This window comes from Salmo salar, chromosome 27, assembly GCF_965601325.2.
Source record: "Salmo salar chromosome 27, fSalSal1, whole genome shotgun sequence".
Classification (NCBI taxonomy): Eukaryota; Metazoa; Chordata; class Actinopteri; order Salmoniformes; family Salmonidae; genus Salmo; species Salmo salar.
In genome coordinates, this window is record NC_138317.1 from 35400252 (window position 1) to 35407367 (window position 7116).

Consider the following 7116-nt stretch of genomic DNA (forward strand, 5'->3'; position numbering starts at 1 on the left):
TTCTTCACCCAGCATACACCCCTCCAACCAGACATGCTTTATCTACTCATTTGCTGGATGCAGAGTTCAAGTGAAGGTCAAGCAAATCATAGAGAAAGCAGACTGTATTGCAATCATCTCTGATGGGTGGTCTAATATTTGTGGGCAAGGAATAATTAACAACATCATCTCCACCCCTCAACCAGTATTTTACAAGAGCACAGACACAAGGGACAACAGACACACCGTTCTCTACATTGCAGATGAGCTGAAGGCAGTCATCAATGACGGAGGACCACAGAAGGTATTTGCACTGGTGACAGACAATGCTGCGAACATAAAGTCTGCTTGGTCTAAAGTGGAGGAGTCCTACCCTCACATCACACCCATTGGCTGTGCTGCTCATGCATTGAATCTGCTCCTCAAGGACATCATGGCACTGAAAACAATGGATACACTCTACAAGAGAGCCAAGGAAATGGTTATGGATGTGAAGGGTCATCAAATTATAGTAGCAATCTACCTCACTAAGCAAAGTGAGAAGAATAAGAGCACCACATTGAAGCTGCCCAGCAACACCCGTTGGGGTGGTGTTGTCATCATGTTTGACAGTCTCCTGGAGGGGCAGGAGTCTCTTCAAGAAATGGCCATATCACAGTCTGTCGATATGGACAACCCCATCAAGAGGATCCTCCTGGATTATGTATTTTGGGAGAGAGTGGTAAGCAGCCTAAAACACCTGAAACCTATAGCAGTAGCCATTGCATGAATTGAGGGAGACAATGCCATCCTGTCTGATGTTTAGACTGCTTGCAGATGTAAGAGAAGAAATCCGTACTGCCCTGCCCACTTAGTTGTTGCTCCAAGCAGAGGAAACTGCAGTTCTGAAATGCATCAAAAAGCGTGAAGACTTCTGCCATCTCCAAGATGGCGTAGCAGTCGGACGTCTGTTTTGTCTTGTCCCATCCCATGTATATATTGTTTTCTTTGTATATATACAAAATATATACATTTTCAATCTCAATTTCAATCTACGGACTGAACATACTCTCCTGCAACCCGCCTCGCCCAATGTGGTACGGATCTGCTATTTTTTTACACTTTAGAACCAGAACCCCCATCAGCAGCTAACTAGCTACTAGCTAGTAGTCAGTTAGCCACTGCTAGCGGTCATCACTGTTAACTCGGACATCAGCCAGCCTCAGCCCGGTCAATTCCTACCAGTCTGCACAGCGCGATATCAACCCAGAGCATATCGGACTGCTTTTTCTCTACCACATCTCCGGATTCCTACCACAAGCTCTGAACCTTTACACCAGATCATCGCAGCTAGCTAGCTGCTATCAGAGTGGCTACTCCTGGCTAACGTCTCTGTCCCAAAGCAAGCGCCAGTTAGCCTGGAGCTAGCCTCGAGCTAGGCCCATCTCCCGGCTAGCCGAAGAGGTCCATCAGCCAATTCTTGGGTTACAATACCTATTTTGCCAATTGGCCTGGACCCCTTTACTGCCGACACAGAGCCCCGCCGATCAATCACGACTGGTCTGCCGACGTAACCGTCCGAGTGGGTTTCAACAGGCTCTTCCATTCCGACGTCCCCCGGAGGCCCATCTGCTAGCCCCAGCCCGCTAGCTGTCTGAATCGCCGTGTCTCCAGCTCGCCTAGCTACTCACAGGACCCTATGATCACTCGGCTACACATGCCTCTCCCTAATGTCAATATGCCTTGTCTATTGCTGTTTTTGTTAGTGATTTATTGTCTTATTTCACTGTAGAGCCTCCAGCCTTGCTCAATATGCCATTGCTAGCCCTTTTGTTCCACCCCCCACACATGCAGTGACCTCACCTGGCTTAAATGGTGCCTCTAGAGACAAAACCTCTCATCGTCACTCAATGCCTAGGTTTACCACCACTGTACTCGCATCCATCCATACCCTTGTCTGTACATTATGCCTTGAATCTATTCTTCAGTGCCCAGAAATCTGCTACTTTTACTCTGTTCCGAACGCACTAGACGACCAGTTCTTATAGCCTTTAGCCGTACCCTTATCCTAGTCCTCCTCTGTTCCTCTGCTGATGTAGAGGTTAACCCAGGCCCTGCAGCCCACAGCACCACTCCCATTCCCCAGGCGCTCTCATTTGTTAACTTCTGTAACCGTAAAAGCCTTGATTTCATGCATGTTAATATTAGAAGCCTCCTCCCTAAGTTTGGTTTATTCACTGCTTTAGCACACTCCGCCAACCTAGATGTCCTAGCCGTGTCTGAATCCTGGCTTAGGAAGGCCACCAAAAATCCTGAAATTTCCATCCCTAACTATAACATTTTCTGACAAAATAGAACTGCCAAAGGGGGCAGAGTTAGCCTGCAGAGGTCTGTCATGCTATCCAAGTCTGTGCCCAAACAATTCGAGCTTCTACTTTTAAAAATCCACCTTTCCAGAAACAAGTCTCTCACCGTTGTCACTTGTTATAGACCCCCTTCAGCCCCCAGCTGTGCCCTGGACACCATATGTGAATTGATTGCCCCCCCATCTATCTTCAGAGTTCGTACTGTTATATGACCTAAACTGGGACATGCTTAACACCCCGGCCGTCCTACAATCTAAGATAGATGCCCTCAATCTCACACAAATTATCAAGGAACCTACCAGGTACAACCCTAAATCTGTAACCATGGGCACCCTCTTAGATATCATCCTGACCAACTTGCCCTCTAAATACACATCTGCTGTCTTCAACCAGGATCTCAGCAATCACTGCCTCATTGCCTGCGTGCGTAATGGGTCCGCGGTCAAACGACCACCCCTCATCACTGTCAACCACTCCCTAAAACACTTCAGCGAGCAGGCTTTTCTAATCAACCTGGCCCGGGTATCCTGGAAAGATATTGACCTCATCCCGTCAGTAGAGGATATTGACCTCATCCCGTCAGTAGAGGATGCCTGGTTGCTCTTTAACCTCTATGGGCTAGGTGGGACGCTTGCGATATTCAAATACCTTAGAAATGCTATTACTTCAATTTCTCAAACATATGACTATTTTACACCATTTTAAAGACAAGACTCTCGTTAATCTAACTACACTGTCCGATTTCAAAAAGGCTTTACAACGAAAGCAAAACATTAGATTATGTCAGCAGAGTACCCAGCCAGAAATAATCAGACACCCATTTTTCAAGCTAGCATATAATGTCACATAAACCCAAACCACAGCTAAATGTAGCACTAACCTTTGATCTTCATCAGATGACAACCCTAGGACATTATGTTATACAATACATGCATGTTTTGTTCAATCAAGTTCATATTTATATCAAAAACCAGCTTTTTACATTAGCATGTGACTAGCATGTGACTAGCATTCCCACCCGAACACTGCCGGTGAATTTACTAAATTACTCACGATAAACGTTCACAAAAAGCATAACAATTATTTTAAGAATTATAGATACAGAACTCCTCTATGCACTCGATATGTCCGATTTTAAAATAGCTTTTCGGTGAAAGCACATTTTGCAATATTCTCAGTAGATAGCCCGGCATCACAGGGCTAGCTATTTAGACACCCAGCAAGTTTAGCACTCACCAAAGTCAGATTTACTATAAGAAAAATGTTATTACCTTTGCTGTCTTCGTCAGAATGCACTCCCAGGACTTCTACTTCAATAACAAATGTTGGTTTGGTTCAAAATAATCCATTGTTATATCCAAATAGCGGCGTTTTGTTCGTGCGTTCAAGACACTATCCAAAAGGGTAAATAAGGGTGACGAGCATGGCGCAATTCGTGACAAAAGATTTCTAAATATTCCATTACCGTACTTCGAAGCATGTCAACCGCTGTTTAAAATCAATTTTTATGCATTTTTTCTCATAAAAAAGCGATAATATTCCGACCGGGAATCTGCGTTTAGGTAAACAGACGAAAGAAAATAAAGCATGGGGTCGACTCGGGCACGCGCCTAAGCCCATAGTACTCTGATCGGCCACTTGCCAAACGCGATAAAGTGTTTCAGCCGGAGGCTGCCTCGATATCGTTCAGCTTTTTCCCGGGCTCTGAGAGCCTATGGGAGCCGTAGGAAGTGTCACGTTATAGCAAAGATCCTCAGTCTTCAATAAAAAGAGCCAAGATGAAACACAACTTGTCAGACAGGCCACTTCCTGGATGGAATCTTCTCAGGTTTTGGCCTGCCATATGAGTTCTGTTATACACAGACACCATTCAAACAGTTTTAGAAACTTTAGGGTGTTTTCTATCCAAAGCCAATAATTATATGCATATTCTAGTTACTGGGCAGGAGTAGTAACCAGATTAAATCGGGTACGTTTTTTTAATCCGGCCGTGTCAATACTGCCCCCTAGCCCTAACAGGTTAAAAGTGCTTTCCTCACCATTTTAAATGAGCATGCACCATTCAAAATTGTAGAACTAAGAGATATAGCCCTTGGTTTACCCCAGTCTTGACTGCCCTTGACCAGCACAAACATATCCTGTGGCGTTCTGCATTATTTTTATTTTATTTTTATTTCACCTTTATTTAACCAGGTAAGCTAGTTGAGAACAAGTTCTCATTTACAACTGCGACCTGGCCAAGATAAAGCAAAGCAGTCCAACAAACAACAGCACAGAGTTACACATGGAATAAACAAGCGTACAGTCAATAACACAATAGAAAAAATAACGTCTATATACAGTGTGTGCAAATGGCTTGAGGAGGTAAGGCAATAAATAGGCCATAGTAGCAAAGTAATTACAATTTATCAGATTAACACTGGAGTGATAGATGAGCAGATGATGATGTGCAAGTAGTGAAACTGGTGTGCAAAAGAGCAGAAAAGTAAATAAAAACAATATGGGGATGAGGTAGGTAGATTGGGTGGGCTATTTACAGATGGACAATGTACAGCTGCAGCGATCGGTTAGCTGCTCAAATAGCTGATGTTTAAAGTTAGTGAGGGAAATGTAATTAGCATCGAATGTCCCCCGCGATATGCAACTTTTCAGGGAAGTCAGAAACCAATATACTCAGTCAGTTAGGAAAGCTAAGGCTAGCTTTTTCAAACAGAAATTTGCATCCTGTAGCACTAATTCCAAAAAGTTTTGGGACACCGTAAAGTCCATGAAGAATAAGAGCACCTCCTACCAGCTGCCGACTGCACTGAGGATAGGAAACACTGTCACCACCCATAAATCTACAATAATCGATCATTTTCAAGAGGCATTTTTCTTCGGCTGGCCATGCTTCCCACCTGGCTACCCATACCGCGGCCAACACCTTAGCACCCTCTGCAGTAACTGGCCCAAGCCCCCCCCCCCCCCCCCCCCCCACTTCTCCTTCACCCAAATCCAGACAGCTGGTGTTCTGATAGAGCTGCAAAATCTGGATCCCTACAAATCAGCTGGGCTAAACACTCTGGACCCTCTCTTTCTAAAATGATCTGCCGAAATTGTTGCAACCCCTATTACTAGCCTATTCAACCTCTTTCGTATCGTCTGAGATCCTCAAAGATTGGAAAGCTGCCGCGGTCATCCCCCTCTTCAAAGGGGGAGACACTCCAGACCCAAACTGTTATAGAACTATATCCATCCTGCCCTGCCTTTCTAAAATCTTTGAAAGCCAAGTTAACAAACAAACAACCAACCATTTCAAATTCCACCGTACCTTCTCCACTATGCAATCTGGTTTCCAAGCTGGTCATGGGTGCACCTCAGCCACGCTCAAGGTCCTAAACGATGTCGTAACCGCCATCGATAAAAGACAGTACTGTGCAGCCGTCTTCATCGATCTGGCCAAGGCTTTCGACTCTGTCAATCACCACATTCTTATTGGCAGACTCGATAGCCTTGGCTTCTCAAATGACTGCCTCGCCTGCTTCACCAACTACTTCTCAGATAGAGTTCAGTGTGTCAAATCGGAGGGCCTGTTGTCTGGACCTCTGGCAGTCTCTATGGGGGTGCCACAGGATTCAATTCTCAGGCCGACTCTTTTCTCTGTATATATCAATGATGTCGTTCTTGCTGCTGGTGATTCTCTGATCCACCTCTACGCAGACGACACCATTCTGTATACATCTGGCCCTTCTTTGGACACTGTGCTAACAAACCTCCAAACGAGCTTCAATGCCGTACAACACTCCTTCTGTGGCCTCCAGCTGCTTTTAAATGCTAGTAAAACAAAGTACATGCTCTTCAATCGATTGCTGCACGTACCCTCCTGCCCGACTTGCATCACTACTCTGGACGGTTCTGACTTAGAATATGTGGACAACTACAAATACCCAGGTGTCTGGCTAGACTCACATTAAGCATCTCCAATCCAAAATTAAATCTAGAATCGGCTTCCTATTTCGCAACAAAGCCTCCTTCACTCATGCTGCCAAACATACCCTCGTAAAACTGACTATCCTACCGATCCTTGACTTCGGCAATGTCATTTACGAAATAGCCTCCAACACTCTACTCAGCAAACTGGATGTAGTCTATCACAGTGCCATCCGTTTTGTCACCAAAGCCCCATATACTACCCACCACTGCGACCTGTATGCTCTCGTTGGCTGGCCCTCACTACATATTCGTCGCCAAACCCACTGGCTCCAGGTCATCTATAAGTATATGCTAGGTAAAGCCCCGCATTATCTAAGCTCAATGGTCACCATAGCAACACCCACACGTAGCAGGCAGCAGGTATATTTCACTGGTCATCCCCAAAGCCAACACTTCCTTTGGCCGCCTTTCCTTCCAGTTCTCTGCTGCCAATGACTGGAACGTATTGCAAAAATTGCTGAAGCTGGAGTCTTATATCTCCCTCTCTAACTTTAAGCATCAGCTGTCAGAGCTGGTTACCAATCACTGTACCTGTACACAGCCAATCTGTAAATAGCACACCCAGCTACCTCATCCCCATATTGTTACTTGTCCTCTTGCTCTTTTGCATCCCATTATTTTCTACTTGCACATCATCATCTGCACATCTATCACTCCAGTGTTAATGCTGAATTGTAATTATCTCGCCTCTGCGTACATGTTGGACCCCAAGTATGCAGGCAAGAGCATCCTGTCTGGTGCAGAGTTCAACAAGGCCTATGGTGTCATCACTACCGTGTCTCGCCACCTTGGCCTGGATGAGGGCAAGAAGGTTCTTGGC